General features: G+C 39.4%; 1 protein-coding gene across 5 annotated transcripts in view; it reads left to right on the top strand.

Moving 5' to 3' along the window:
• Positions 1-16,806, top strand: part of MTERF1 (mitochondrial transcription termination factor 1) — a 606,108-nt gene that overhangs the window by 467,033 nt on the left and 122,269 nt on the right. For 4 of the 5 annotated variants that reach the window (XR_009565067.1, XR_009565069.1, XR_009565075.1 and 1 more), the window contains one exon: positions 13,029-13,210. The exons of the other annotated variant lie outside the window; for it this stretch is intronic. The gene's annotated coding sequence lies outside the window, so the exon portion shown is untranslated. The remainder of the gene's footprint in view (positions 1-13,028; positions 13,211-16,806) is intronic. 5 annotated transcript variants of the gene reach the window in all.

Here is a 16,806-nt window from a genome sequence, read left to right as displayed (position 1 = left end):
GGTCGCCGCACCTGTCCCCTTGACTGGATTCGAATGCCTTCATACTTGAAAAGGATCTCTTTAAATCTTTTCAATCTGTTTTCCCAACAGGTTTGTAGTAGCATGAGCTCGTGGGGTGGGGGAGAAGTTTAAGCAAACTTTGTACAGTTTGATTCTCACTGTAAGTTCAAAACCAACAAAATAGTTCATATCTGAGCAAAAGAGAAATGCCATCCTTTCGATGTTGTACAGTAAGTGTGCATCACAATCTCGTCAGTCAGAAAAACACAGGCATTGCCAGCATGTAACCATATGTGTGGTCAGTTACAAGGGTTGGGTACTTGATGCCTTTTCTAACACATCTATTTTCCTTCCATTTTACTTGCCACTTCCTTTTCATGACCAACCCTCCATCATGCCCTTTCTAACCCACCACCCTGCATGGTCCAATTCACAAATTAAAGTGTTTCTGCCTGGAGTTATATATTCCACTGGATGACAGGGGTTCCCCGCTAGAGTTCATGTAGCTGAAATATCCAGATGGTTGTCATAATTCTTCACTTGACTTTTCAGTGTGCCTGGCTATTCTTTCTCATTTCATCCATCATCAAAACATTTTTGAAAGTCATCCTCTCCATAGAATGTAAAGGTGAAGCTTCAAGTAAGGTGTTCTGCACCAGAGTTAAAAATTACACTTAGAGAGCAAGTTTTTCAAAACAATGTGGGCTGAAATAAGAAAATTAACATTTAAAATGTTTGCCTTTTCTATATGAGTAGGCTTATTAAAGTTTTTGAACAAATATTTATCAAACACTTATTATGTGCCAGACATTTTTCTCAGCACTTAGCATATCTCAGTGAACAAAATGAAGCCCCTGACACCGTGAGAACTTACATTTCAGATGGGACTGCTGAGAATAAACACAAATGTAATAAATAAATAAATTACATAGCTTGTTAAGAAGCTTCCCATGTGATACAGGAAACTTTCCCATACATGATATGGGGGGGTAAAATGAGAAAACATGGTAAAGAGGATCAGGAGAACAGGAGGTGTTGAAGGTGCAGTATAAAATTAGGGTGCTGGGGGGCAGTCTTTATTGAGAAGGTGACATGTGCATAAAGATTAGAAAGGTTTTTCAGGCAAAAGTCACAGCCACGGCAAAGGTCCTGAGGTGGGAGTTTGCTGGGCATGTTTGAGGAACAGCAAGGAGACCAGTGTGGCTGGAGGGGAGTGAATTTAGGGGAGAGAAGGAGAAAAAGAAGGCTCAGCTAGGGAACTGGGGTCAGAACACATAGCGCCCAGAAGACCATTGTAAGGACTCTGGCTTCCACTCTGACTGAACTGGGGAAGTCTTAGCACATTCTGAGCAGAGATGTAATCTGATCAGATTTGGATATAAATCTGGCTGTTGTGCTGAGAATAGAAGGTGGAAGGTCTGAGGATGGAAACAGGGAAATAGGTTAAGAAGCTGGTAATGGTGGTACAGAACAAGGTGGTGGCAGAGGTGGAATTGAGAAATGGTCAAGTTCTGGATGTATGACAAAGGTAGAGGAAGAAATTTTCTGATGAATTGGATACAGGGTGTGAGAAAAATAAAAGTCAAGGATGCTGACAAAGTTGTGTCTGAGCCTCAGGAAGACTGCGTTGCCATTAAGTGAGATGCGAACAGCTGCAGAGGATGCAAGGGCAGGGGCCATGTCAAGAGTTCAGTTTTGGGCATGTTCAGTTTGAGACAACAGAATGACAATATGTTGGGTAACTATATGTGAGCCTGGAGATCAGGGAAGAGGTCTGGGATGAAGAGATGAATTTAGGAGTCCTAGGCATTTAAGTGGTATTTAAAGTCATGAGTTTAGATAAGATTACCAAGAAAGTAAGTGTAGGTGGAGAAGAAAAGAGGACCAAGAACTGAGACACCAGGGATCTCAGTATTAAGAGATCAGGTAGGAAAGGAAAAACCAGTAAGTAAGACTGAGAAGAAACAACTAGTAAGGTAGGAAATCCAAGAGAGTGTGGTATCCCAGAAGCCAAACGAAGAAAGGTTGAAAAAAGTGAGAAGTGAGAACTGACCATTGGATTTAGCAACAGGGAGGTCATTCATGATCTTGACAAGAGCAGTTTCAGTGAAGTAGTGGAAGGAGACAAAAATTTGATGAGAAAGGATTCAGGAGAGAATGGAAGGAGAAGAATCAGAAATGGCAAGTCAAGACATCCCTTTCAACAAATTTTGCTGCAAGTACCCAAAGAAATGAGATGATAGCTTATAAAATGAAGGTGGCAGAAGAACAGCATGTTTGTGTGCTACTGGAAATGATACAGTAGCGAATCAACATCCTGATAATATAGGAGAGAGAAAGAACAACTGCTAAAGCAAGTAAGTGAGAAAGGATGGGATCTAGTGCACAGATGGAGGGGCTGGCTTTAGTTAGGAGCATGGATACCTCATCTTTGATAGCAGGTGGGACAGTAATGTATGAGGGGGCAGATGTGAGGGGGGAGATGTGATTTTAAGAGTTGGTGGAAGTTCTTTTTTAATCTCTTCAGTTTTCTCAGTAAAGTAGGATGCAATATCATCAGCTAAGATGATAAAGATGGGGGGAAAAGACATGGGTTTTGAGGAGAGAGATGATGTCACATAGGTGGTGAATAGTGAGCAAATGGACTAGAGAGGTATAGAATGGTTACTGTGAGCACTAAGGGTTCACCGAGTTTGTGCTTCTGAATTTGAAGTGAGACCAATCAGCACAGTCATGTTCTTCTCCAGCCATGATAAGTTACCCAGGTCCCTGTACAGCGTAGGCAAAGAGTTGGATTTAAGCAGCATTATGGTTTCACCAAACAAACATGACAGAACAGGAGAGGGGCAAGGAATTTGAAGGTGTGCACAATGAGAGTGATTGTTGTGGATGGAATTCAGCTGGGTAAAGAGGAGTCTGGACATGAAAGGAGTAAGAGATGGTGAAAGGGTGTTAGAATTGGAGGTCCTGGGGCGGGGGGGGGGGTCAAAGAATTACAGTCAGAATACTAAAAGGGGAGATCCAAAAAGTCAAGAGATGTTGGTCAGGGTGGGATATATGATATTGAGAGAGTGAGAATGACATGCCCTTGCAGGGTCTGCCCATGGGAGTGGGTGACTGCAGGAGGGAGGGCACCACCGCAAGGGAAAAAGGATCAGGGATCTGAGAACCCAAGACATTGGAAGGATCATTCATTGCAGTATTGAAATCATCAAGAAGTTAAAATCTCAAATGGCAAATTAATGTAAACAGAGTTATGATATAACTGTGCAATGAAATATTATGCAATCATTAAAAACAAAATTTTTGAAAGATATTTAAAGATATGAGGAAATGATAAAAGAATGCCAAGGGGAAAATCTAAGGTATATAATTTTATATGCAGTACAATCTAATTACTTGAAAATATATCTTTACACATAGAGAAAAGACTAGAAGGAGATAAAATGTCAATGGGGTTTATCTCGATGTGAAATTTAGTTTTTTCCTGGTATCATTTGTGATTTTTCTAAATTTCCTACAGAAAAGCCAAGAAAAAACATTTTAAAAAGAGAATAAACAAAAGATAGTAACATTATAATTCCAGTGCATTAAACTTCCTGAGTATTTTTCAAAAAAAAAAAAATTTAGTCATAGCTCCCAGATTTTCCACTGTCTTCTGGATGATAGTTTACATAGGTTATGTGAAATGTGACACAATTTTGTGGTTAAAGTTTAAATTTTCTTTTATCTTCAGAGGATTTTTTTCATACAATAGATTTTTTTTAGTCAATTGGGACTATAGGAATTTGCTTTTCTTCCAAAAGTTCTATAAATGGATGTTCACATTTGAAATGATCTTTCCTTCTAGATAGGACAAATATCTTTTACAGAGGATATGGGAACACATAGCTATAATTCTAAAGCTTTAAGCATCTAGATCTGGCGTGGAGAGCCAGAATGGCTATAACTTAGGTCACTTCTGTAGGGCTGCTGCCATTCAAAGCTAAGTTGGGAGAACAAGGCTTCTGGCGGGGGTGGGGGGGGCGGGCGGGTCTTTGTCCCTTGTGGTTAGGGATTTTTAAAGAGAATGCAGTTAATTTAAAATCTGTAATTAAGTAATTAATACCTACACACTCCTTCCCTACCAGGAACAAATAAATATCAGTGTTTGTGAACCTAGCAGTTGTCTTATGTTGTTTCACCTTTACTTCCAGCTTTTCCCAGAGAATTTTTTTCCTGACCTATTAAGGGTAACTACATGGGAAAAGAAAAAGACCTCCTTTTGACTCTCAGTAGAATAGATTTCTACCAGCCCTTATCTCGAACACCCTGTGTAGTCTCATGTTGACAATAGAGGAATAGGTTAGGGAAGATATTCTAAGAAAAGATTTAGGGTCGAACCATATGACATTTTGGAACACATTAATCTCACACTGACCCAGCCTGAGAAACAAATCCCATTTACCATTTTAAAGATTTATTTTATTTTTAACGTGTAAGGTTAAAGAGGAAAACTTTTATTTTTACTTTAAAGCAATTTACAATACAGTTGACAGAAGAAAACTAAAAAGAAAGTACGACTGAACTTTAACCATCAAAAGTTTGTGTGTCTAATCTTCTCTGCAGAAAAGTCTCTCGGGGTAATTTTGAGAGGAAGAAAACATTTTCTGAAAGCTGAAAAATACTAGTTTTAAACATGAAATTTCAAAAGTCATGAGGCTCTAGCGTCACACTGCTGTTTCCCTGGCTACTGCACCTTTTAAATCTTTGGCACCCTTGTCCAAAAACCTAGTGCCTGCAGCCTGGGAAGGAGATGAGGTTGCTCCTTCTGTAAAATATTGCCCATATCTTGTTTTGTCTTTGTCTCTATCCCTAACCACAAAGTCAAGGCTAATGAAAAAGAAGACTCCTATTTCTACATCAAGTTTATAGTCGACCTTCATTCAAAAATATAAGTTTGAGGTGTCTAGGCAACTTATAGCCCTTTTTATAATAATTCTAATTTTTAAAATTCCACTTTTATGGTAGTATAAGCAGCCTGAAAGGAGAAAAGACCTGAGGGATAATCGAGAGCCCAATCTTACAGACTAGGAAGGCACATGACTTACCCAGGGCCATGAGGCTGGATAGGAACACGTAAATGAAGACCCCCAAATTAGGTTCTTTTGTGCGCATGTGTCTACAGTATAGATTCTCTGCATGAGCACACGCGCGCGCGCACACACACACACACACACACACACACACCCCTTCGAAATCTTGAAATAGCTCTATTTTAAGGATTGAAAGAAGCAAAAACTAAAAACTTGGTTATAGTTACTGGTTCAACCATCTGCCCCCTATAAACTGGAATAACTTCGTATTTAAATGGAACATTTCAATTGCATGAGTTTAGACACTTTGTATTCTGAACAATCGTAAACGTACAAATATTTCAAAATTATACAAGTCTAGAAACTGTCTTCAGTATATTAATGTTGACTTTTTCTGTTTCTTCCCATGCCAGTTTATGAAGTTTCTGTTGATTCTAAAGTAAGAACTTGGCTGTGTAGTCCAAAAGTACCAAGAACCTCTGGCCTGCATGATCTAAGATAAATGGAAGTTTGAGCAACTAACATGATTTTGACAAAAACATAATTTTTTGTTAAAAGAGCCCTGTAGCTATATAAAGAAGCTGTTTATATTAAAGCTAAAATCAACAACAATAATAGTAACAAATATTTACTAAATGCAAGACACTGTGCCTAGTATTTTACTTATATTTTCTCATTTAATACTTCCAAAAATCCCATGGAGAGAGCTACTGTTCTTATGCTCATTTTTAAAAAATGTATTTTATTGAGGTATAGTTGATTTACAATGTTGTATTAATTTCTGCTGTACAGCAAAGTGATTCAGTTATACATTTATATATATTTATATACATTGTATTTAATATTATTTTTCATTATGTTTATTACAGGATATTGAATATAATTCCCTGTGTTGTACAGTAGGACCGTTTTGTTTATCCATTCTACATATAATAGTTTGCATCTGCTAATATCATGTTCATTTTATAGATGGGGGAACTGGGAAAATTATGGAATTTGCCAAGATAACAAGCTAGTGAGTAGCAGAATTTGAGATTGGAACCAGGCAGTCTTAACCACTCCTTCAACCAGATAACATAGAACAGTTATTAGAAAATTAGAAAAGTATGCGTTTGTGTGAATTCAGTTCTCAGTAGAATGGTCTGTGTATTTGTTGGCCGATAGCATGATCAGCACCATATATGCTTTGGAAATGCTGCTTGCCAAGCATGGAAAAGTAAAATATTTGTCCTTGCTCTTCTGTTCCCAAGACAGATTTTATTAATTTCCACTAACATGTTAAGATAGTAATACTAAAAAAATGAAACATAATCAAACCATTAGGTTAAGAGTCTACACAGGCATGACTCACCAATTTTCTGAACTGATGGTAGAAATTAATGGGTCGATGGACTTTAACCACTGCATGAAAACAACCCAACATACCCTTGTAAATCATTGTTGAACTCATTACTCATTACAGATTGTACTTCTCATTTTCATGCCACATGTAAAATCTTGGCAAGATTTGCCTGACATTCAAACCGACTCGTCTCACTCTAGCATCACACTTTTCTGGTGTCAGCCCGCTGCAGGTGTTTCTCTATCACAGTGGATAATTACATCAAACAAAGACAAGAAAAATTCTAAAGCTGACAAAACCACACATCTGAAATCTGTATTTCCTACCTCTTGGGAAATTAAAATCTACAAGTGTAGGGGCTTCAGTGCCCATGTCTTGGGGCCATTCTAGGTTTATAAAGAAAAGATCTTTTCTTTGCAAGCCCACAGATTGCAATAATACAGGAAATTAAGCTATATTTATAGACTGGACACCAGCACGCCGGCATGCTTTCTTAGCTCTCTGAATCTCCCAACAAAAACAAAAACACTAGCAATCAAAAGGGTGAGCAAGAAATGACAAGTGTTTTGACAGCTCTAGAATACTTTGAGGTATTTTTAGCATATTTCTGAGTCGTATTAGCTTAACCTGTAATAGAATATAAATGAGCCCATATGGCACAGATGTAATTATGTTCCATGCGAGAAATCCCTGTGGTAGGTTGGGGAGGGGGGCCGGGGGAGAAGAATACGCCAGCCCCACCTCCCTCCCCACCCTCTCCCCCTCACCACGTGTGCCTTCTGGAGGGCATGATTTACACATCATTTGCATTGAGAAGAATATGAAGAAACACAATGCTAACAACACAGGACTAAAAAGGGCAAGCGAAAAATTGGGGATCCCTAGGGGTGCTGCTCTCTGTGACTGACATCCAGTTAGGAGCAGAGGCAGCTTCCCCTCGGGATCGCAGTTGATGAAGCGATCTTTGATTATGTGGGCACAGCAATCATAAGGCGTAATTATTATTACTGCAAGAGAGTGGGCAACACATCTCTGGGGAAAGCCTCTGTCACAGACACTTTGCTGACGCATGCTGGAAGCAAATGTTCTCCCAAGGATCATTTTCATTCCAACCTGATATTTAGCTGAAGCGTCTTTGACTACCAGTCATGAAACATTAAATATAGATTAGAGCCAGAGAGATGTTGAAAGTTGAAATTCACCGGAGGTGCACACTTGTGTCCTTGAGAAACAACCCGAATGCCGTCCAGATGTTGCAGCAGCAAGGCAGAAAGGTCCCAAGCTGCAAGGAGGCCACAACAGAGGAGAGGGGGGATGTTTAGCATTCCACCAGGCTTCTGTTCGGTTTATTTGTACTACATTAATTTAGCAGAGAATCCTAACAGGCTGTTAGTGGTAGATGTTGCAAAGTGTTCACTGTCCGGAAAGAACGAAGAAATGCTTCTGTGCCAGGAAAGGGAGTAATTCAAAGCACGTAATTGATTTTCTACAGTTTCAAACTGTGATAAGACTAAGGCCTAGCAACAGAAACATGTGTTAGCATTTTTTGTCTGTGTTACTCAATGAATCCACAAAAAAGAGCACCCCCAAAACTCGTAGATGGTTAACTGGCTTTGAACATCTCACTAGATATTAACAGACACTTGCAGTGGAATTTGGAATAAAGTGGCCGGCTTTGGAACAGTTTGCAGAAGGGCAGCTGTGCTGTGCCTAGCAAAATCCATCCCCCAGGTGTGTGATGGGAACACCTCTTCCATTTCCTCAATGAATTGCGAGAGAGAGCTGCGTTTGCACTTGAGGCTTTCCATGTGCCCCCCCTTCACCCACTTTTGAGAACAGGAATCAGAGGGAGACTCTGGCACAAGCTCGAAGCATGTAATTGGCATATTCAGGCAACACTCTTGCTTCCTAGCAGTCCTAGTAAACTAGAGATATGAAACCAGTCACCTAGAGGCAGGAAATGGAGTTAGAGGAGATAAGGAGGTGGGCGGCAGGCAAGGATAGGAAGTGAGACCCAGGAATTGCTTGCCAATGAGGGCTGACAAGTGCTGGCTTGGATGAACAAAGGATTTTTCATTCCACAGACCTTTAAAAATGGGAGGTACTGGTTAGCTCCTCAGGTCTTTCTTGGAAGCAAAGAGCTGAATTAGATGTCACGCTGACCCCCCCCTTTCCAACTCTAAGATTTTACCTTCCCTTCACAGGATTTCTGAATGTCTCTTCCACCAAAAAATAGGGAAAAACCAAAAGCTTTGTCTGAAGTTGCAGCAGTCACTGGGGGTCTCTCATCATTGTGCTTCAGGGCCTAAGGTGATCATTAACGGTCAGCAAGGCAAGTGCCCTGAGGCACAAGAAAATGGAGAGGGGCAGAGCCAGCTCTTACCTTTTAAGCCTCCCTCCCCTAGCTCACGATGGAGGCCCCTTCTGCAAGGCTGATTCTTGTGTTTATACTGATGGCAGGAATAGATTTATATCGAATAACTTTGAAGTCATGTTAAACAAATGTAATGCACCGTAAAGAGGGGGAAAGCCAGTCCCTATGGATCTTTGTTCCATTTATATAAGAACCCTGGAAACTGGGCATAAAAGGAACCTCAGGAAATATTGCCATACTCTATCCAATGGACAGCCCTTCCTATAACAGTTCTAGGGTGGGGGGTCGAAGGGTGGAATGGGAAATGTTTCACCAGAGAAGAGCCCCTTGAGTTGGATCTTAAACAGAAAAAGGATTTTCCTGGGTGAATGGGGCTGGGGGTGTCGGGTGCTGAATAGGGCATTCCTGTGGTTGGAATGGCACAGGCAGGAACAGAGGCTTGGAGCTGTACATGGTCAGGGAACTGCAAATAGTCTGGTCTGGCTAGCAGGTATTAGTAAGATAGAGGTTAAAATGAGAAACTGGACAGACAGATAGTTGGTGGCCATCCTGAGGTGTCTCCTGCCACTGAAGTGTTCTGCACAGGGATGGAGAAAGGATTGCACAGAGGTTGTAAGATCAGTTAGATGGGATTACAGTGGTCCAGACGAGAGAGGACAAGTTCCTGAACTAGAGCGGTAACAGTGTGCGTGGAGAATAAAGAATGGGTAGGAGAGAGGTTAAGGCCACTGGACTCAGTGGCTTTAGAATGTGAGGGATGAGGGAAAGGAGGCATCTAGGATGATTTGCAGGAGGAGTGAGCAAATAATCTCCAAATCATTTGAATTACATCTCCAAATTGATTTGGGGGTTACTGGGGTAGCAGTTTTATGTTCTTGTGTTTTACTTTTATTTGATTTGGGGGAGGGGCTTGATTTGGAATTTCCTGGGTATCTCCTCAGTGGGTGGCAGATGGAAGGCACATAGAGGAAGGGCTGGGAAGGGGGCATCTGTGCCGGGAGCCTCGGGATTGTGAACAGAGGGGAAAGGGTGTTTAGAGTCACTGATAGACCCTTTGGGGAAAGTAACATGACAAAGTGTATTAAAAGTCTTTAAAATTTTTGTGTCTTTTGACACAACAAATTATACTTGTAGGAATCTATTTTAAGGAAATGACCCAAACTACTCAAATTCTCTGCAAATGTTCACCTCAGCATTATTATAATGGGAGAAATTCTAAATGATCAGTAATCAAGGTATAGTTATATAGTTGCTTTAGAAATAGTAGTTGATACAGTTACACAAGAGAGCAAAATAAGAAGCATAAAAATTGGAAAGGAGGAGGCAAAATAGTCATTATTCACAAATGAGATGGATGTCTATGTAGAAAACTCCAAGAGAATCAACTAAAAACTACTATATATAACAAGAAAATTCAGTAAAATGTCAGGTTACAAGGTTTGTGAAAATGTTCACAGCTTTCTTACATACAATGTGCAATCAGTTAGAAAATATAATAGAATTTTTAAAAAACCCATTTGTCAAGGGGGCATAACATGACTGAATAAATGAAAAGATATATCCTAATTGAAATGAATTTAAGTAGCCTATTTAGGGAGAAAAAATGATTCAACAGCATAAGTCAGTTCTCCCTAAACCAATCTCTAAATTTCACAAGTTTCTGAATAAAGATGGGGTTTTTGTTGGTGCTGGTGTTTTTGGGGTGTGTTGTTTCGTTTTGCTTTTGAATAGGAAAAGTGATTCTAAAGTTCATGGGAAGGGAAGAAGTCATTCAACAATAGCCTGGATATTTTTTTTAATTAAAAAATTAACACTAGTCTTATCTGCCATAATATTACAGTAAATAAAACCCTTGTGCACTGGTAATTAAATACATGGCCAGATCAACAGAAGAGAATTAAGAGTGTAGAAATAGAACCAAATACACACTGGAATTTAGCATCTGATAATAGTCCAGCATTGGTCTGGTCTTAAATTCCAAGGAGATGATGGCAGACAAAATATTTCAAAATTCAGTGGATTTTGAGTAGTTATTTGCCTGTTGGGGAATATTATAATTTGGTTCCATTTTCACTGAAGTCAGGATGGGGAGTATATTTGTTTCAATACAATTGTTTTTACCAATTGATGTATGTAATTAAATATCTATATGTATTCCTCAAGTTTGTATTTGTATATAACCAGATACCCAGAGAGCAGTATATGTGTGACATTTTTGGGCACCCAGAGAAACAAAGCCCTTACATTATCATCTTTAGCAAAAGGTTTGATAGGTGAGGCATTTAAAACTTCTGGCTAAAATAAGGCTTGGGGATTATTAACGGATTTAATTTCTGCAAGCCAGCCCCATGATACATTACCATGGCTAGCTAAGCATTAACTGGATTTTCCATCCGTTTCCCGTATTGTTGGGCTCAACCTTAACTTGTCAGCTTGGGCAAATCCCTTAACCCCCGTAAGCCTCAGTTTCTTCCTCTGTCAAATCAAGGAGTTAGGAGAATTGATCCCTCCAGGCCCTTCTCACTCAAAGCTTCTGTTTTTCTGGGTATAGCAGCCATTGCCATACCCCGTTGCACTAAGCATTAAGTGAAACAAAAGGAGGAGTGTGTTTAGCTAAAAACTGTGTGGACATTTTAGGGAAAGTTGTTACCAGTTAGGAACAATGGTTTCCAAGCTTTTTTGAGCCTGCAATTCTGTGTTGTTTTTTCTTTAAGAACATTTGTCTCAATATTTGTAAATACACTTACTTATAAATTATACACATTTATTGCTATATATGTGTATGTATATTTATGTATATATGTGTTAAGGTATACTGTGGGGAGATATTATGTTCATTTAAACACATCCAAAAATATAAAACTAAAAATCCTAATATTTTCTTCCTTGTATATATCCTCTAGAACTGCTGGTTTAGAGAATAAAATTACTTTACACTTCAATTAGTATATTTAATAGAGAACAAGCTGGTAGAACCCAGAAGGTTTTTCTATTTAATGGCAAAAAGAAAAAATACTCAAAACAATTTTGTTTTTCAGCTTGCCAGATGCTACCAATTAATTTGTGGTTGAGAGGCAGCCAAGTATGGTTTAAAAATTATCTTTGAATCTGAAGTCAGAAAACCATGTTTTGAAGCCCCATCTCCGGGGACTTCTACCACTCTCCTTGCATCTTAATGCTTTGTGCCATAGTTTCTTCATGTATTAAATAGAGTTAATATTACATGCCCTACGTAGCTCACAGAGTTATTGTGACCAAATAGATTATATATATAATATATATAATATATACATTGCATTATACACATGTGAAGTATAAGAATTATTATTATCAAGTGCACAAATAGTATAAATTCCAACCCAACTTAACCTTCTACAACTGACCTGAGTCTTACATACATGCAACCTAACCAGAGAGTACCATGAACAGTATCCTTACGTTGAAAACCTCCTGAGAATAATGCTGACCTTCTCATCTTTGTAACATGATTTGTTCCCAGGTAGACAATAGATATTTTGGTAATAGGGGCCCCCTACCTGTTCTGCTCACATCCTGCTCCCCCAGCCCCTCAACCTTAGCCACCCAGTGGCTGTCTGCTTACCATGCTCCCACTGGCAGGATGGGACTACCCCTTCCTGGACACTGTCCCATGCTCTGATGCTCTCTGTGCCCCATTATCAAATTTACCTGCCCTGTGGCCCCTTCTCTCAGAACTTTGCCAGCTCCTCACCAAGAGAACAGCATCCCTGGGCAGATGATATCAATCCCGATTACTGATGATAGGTTAATACATCAGACTCAGAGTCAGTGGACTGGCAGCCCACATGCTCTCATATACGGATTCAACTCCAGCTTTATTTGCATGTCTGGGAGCAGTAGGGAGCTAAGTCGCCACATCTCATCTCCCTCATAAAGGCAGTTGTTCAAGGAAATGGGCTGGGACAATGGCAGAAGACTGCATAGTTCTATCCGTACCGGCCCTATGGATGGAGGAAGAGTTCAATTTCCAACGCCGAAATTTTTTTAAAATTATAAAAGTCACTTGAAAAGACCTTAAGCCAAACAAGTACACTTTGCAGTGGAAACTTCTAGCTACATGTTAGAACTCACGAAAGAGAAAACGTCAACCTAGTTTAAAAAAAAAAGAAGTCAACTTTGTGAATTAGGAACAAAGTAAATTAGGATCCTGATCTCCTGGGCACTCTAAAGAAGTTTTCTACCATTAATGTCTTGACAGGACTGATGTGGGCCAGCTATGATCAGAAGCATTGTGTTTCTAAACTGGACGCCCATAAAAACATCCTTTTGGACCTTAAAAGACTACTCCCCCAAAGAGAAGACAAAGCAGAGAGTAAAATCAAATAGCGGAAGTGAGGCATATACCATGACTGCCGGGACAGTGTGACCATTCTAAGCAAGGTAGGCCACTTTGGGGTTGCCAGGGGGTGAAGAATAATTGACAGACAATAATTTTACAGACATAATTTTCTAGACTGTAATGTGGTGTCAGGAAGTGGGGTACTGGGGTCAACATAACAATGTAAGTATTATGCTTCTATCTTTGCCCTGTCACTCTTGCGAGACCTCATTCCCCTTACTTCATTTAGATGTGTGTTATATAATTTTATATATTTTTCTGATTTAAAAAAATACATGTTTAGGGTAAAACTACAAACATTACAAAACTAAAAGAGTGGAAGTGACAGTTCCTAGGAGGAACTACATGTGACTGTACGTTGCAGTTTGTCCAGGATGGTCTTATTTTACATCTGTTGTCTTGGCATAATTAGCAACATACCCTTCATTCTCAAAGTCATCCCTGTTTGGATGACAAATACCTGTTACCTATTCATACTCACACTCTAGACTTAAGTATGTTAACTCTTTCAGTCCATTTTCAAAATTCACTCTCACCCAGGAATTTCAAGAGCTCTGAAAGGTGTCTCACATGTACTCAAGACCATGACCTTCACTGCTCTTGTAAGATGCCCACCATTTTCCTCTTCCTGAGATGTGCTTCTGAATCTTGCAGCATTCACAGAACTTCTATGAAACTTTCCTACAACCCCTCTGCTGCCCCATTGGCACTGGGCCACTTCCATTTAATGTCAAAACCAGTCAGTTCCACCTGCACTGATGCTGCTGTAACATGATAGCTCTAAGTGAACCAAATTGACAAGTGGCCAAAGAGCCAACCCTTTCAGCAACATGAAGTCGCAATGAACATCTCCAGTGCGTAGGGCACCTCCTTCATGGTAATGCTCTGTCAATGCAGTGGGGAAACGTGATACTAGTGTCTTTCACAGCTTTTAAATGAAAACAGCACTCTTAGTGTTCATTCTCGGGCTTCCTTCTTGGTAGGCTTTAGGGAGGATTAGATGGGGATCCATCCAAGGGCAGTACACTTATACGTCCCACTCCAAAAACTCTGGCACTAGTTTTCCACCAAGCTGGAGGATTTGACGCTCAGCCTAAGGTGAGCTGTTTTCCAGGAGGTGTCTTGGTTCTCATTAAAACAAAATCCCGATGGTGCCCTAGCTATGCAGTGTGATCTTATTTGCCACATGCAAGTATTTCTTAATCTATTTAAACCCTTGGTCCCCTTTCTCTTTACCTTTTTTCTCATTTGTTTCCCTCCCTGTCCCACCTTTTCTTGACAGTTTTCCAAGCCCTGTGGTTTTTTATTAGTGTAACGTTTGTTCATTTTGTTAATTCTCATACTTTTTATAATTTTTTTATGGTGGTGGAAGAAAGTATGGGGAAATATCTTTCTTGTCAAATGACATCTCTTTTCAACTGTAAAGTAATAGAGAACAGGATCATGTCATAGCACAGACTCAGCACCAAATGCATATGAATCCTTAATAATTGAGGTTCTGGTTCTGAAAACGCAACTGAGAATTTATAATAAATTCTTCATATTATTAACTTTTTAACAACATGAATATAGATGTCAAGATATTAAAAATATTGGGTTTGGGAAATAGCGATGTATTTTCTTTTTCATGACAACTGATAGCTGACCAAAGGGAAAGAGAGCAGACAAGAACAGTATTTTTGTCTCTTTAGCATCTGCTAACGGAAAGCTTACTTTTCATTAGGGCTGCTTTATGTTAAGAAGTAAATCATACCTGAAAAACTTCAGTTTGGGTAGTTTTCCACATTTTACATTTTTCTGCTTTGGTGTTCCAGAAGTTTGTCTCATCAGTTAGCTAAAACCCCTTGAATAGTACCTAAGATGCCCCAACTTTGAAATTCAGCATTGCAGCCTACAGCTGTATAGACATTTCAGGGCAACAAATATGCTTAAATTCCAAATTGACATTTTGTTTATTGATCAATTATTATATTCCATATTTTAGGAGGTTTTAAATTTTGCTGAATGTAAGTCATTATTTGATTAGCTTATGGCAACCGGAAATGCTGTTATTAGAGAAATAATCTGATCTGCTGATTGCTTTACCTTCCCTGAAATAATGTCTCTTGGTATTTTGAGATAGCATACCCCCTCTTGTTAGTGACTGATCCAGTGATGGAACCACACAAAAGAATATAGTATTTGTAAATATTATATAATTGATCTAAAGTAGATTTGATTCAAATAAAATTTTAGTCAGGCAGTGTGCTAAGCAATTGATATATTGAGTAAAATATAAATATTGAGACTGTAGACTGGTAAGGGATAGAGACAGTGATACAAACTATGATGTGAGATGTGATGAGCTGTATGTTAGTGAATGTACAGGATGCTATTGGAGTGCATAGCTGGGACACATAGAAAGTCTGTAGGCGTCAGGGAGATATTAGGCAGAGGACATATATATTAAATGATGACATATATATTAAATGATGACGTATTTTTCCAGAGCTATCTAAAGCTTTGGTGATGGGTGGAGGGAGAGAGGAATGTAGTTTTTTAGAATCTTGAATTAGAAGAATAAAAACTTCCCAATAAATAATTAGACATACTGGATATTTTTTTCTTTGGCACTAAATACACAATTGCATTAAAAAGGCTAATGCGCATGTTTCACATTATCCTCCCATACACAGATGACATCAAACTGGTTGATAGAGTAGATGTGACAGATGACAGAATTAAAACTGAGATTTTTCGTTTTGGTCTGGCAAGATAAAGTTATCTTTTCCTGCAGGAAACAAGATTACATTTATCAGGGATACAAATAAAGGCTTGCACTTAGATTAGAAAGTGAAAGCTGAGGAAAACCTGGTTTCCAGAGCTGATGGGCACTCTGTACGCCGAAGGGCTAAAATCTGGAAAACGTTTTTTTCATTCTGGGATCACTTCTAAAGAGGGACAGTGACAAACCAACGTGCATCCACGGCAGGGTGAGAAGTCAGGAGTGACTGACAAAATCAACCTGACACACCACCCTTTGCTGAGTACCTGCTTTGTGCCAGGCACTGGGGATGTGAAAATGAAGACACTTCCCTCCTGTGAAGCCCATCACTGTCCACCGGGGAAGACCAACGCCGAAACGAATCACGTCCATAAAGGAAAATTAATTCTGTCTGGGGGTATTAAGGACCTACCAAGAAAAAAATCCCATATGACTTTGGCCTTGAAGACTGCTGTTTGAATTTCCTCAGCGGAAAAGGAGGGCAGGACAAAGAGAGAGTGTAGATAAGGCCTTGCTGGGCAGAAGGAACTTAGAGGCAGGTGTTAGCTCTTCTGCCATCTGCAATAGTCAGCAACGGGAGGGACTGCATCAGGATTCAGCATCTCCTTGACATTGGAGGGCTCATGCCGAGAATAGATAATGACTCTATGGTAGTCAGTAATGGATTCTATCTTGTTTTTAACTGTATGAGCATTATGAATTTTACAGTTTATCACTTTACTCTGGCTCCTAGGAAGGTCAAAGACAAAAATTTAATCCTCCTCCGGTGAGTGTACAAAACCTTATAATACACCCATTGCATATTAAAAGTTTCTACTCACCCAATATAGTAAGTTCTATTATTGGATAGTAATGTTTTATATTTTTCTACAT

This window comes from Globicephala melas, chromosome 9 (assembly GCF_963455315.2).
Source record: "Globicephala melas chromosome 9, mGloMel1.2, whole genome shotgun sequence".
NCBI classification, from domain to species: Eukaryota; Metazoa; Chordata; class Mammalia; order Artiodactyla; family Delphinidae; genus Globicephala; species Globicephala melas.
This window is presented reverse-complemented; position numbering and strand designations above follow the sequence as displayed.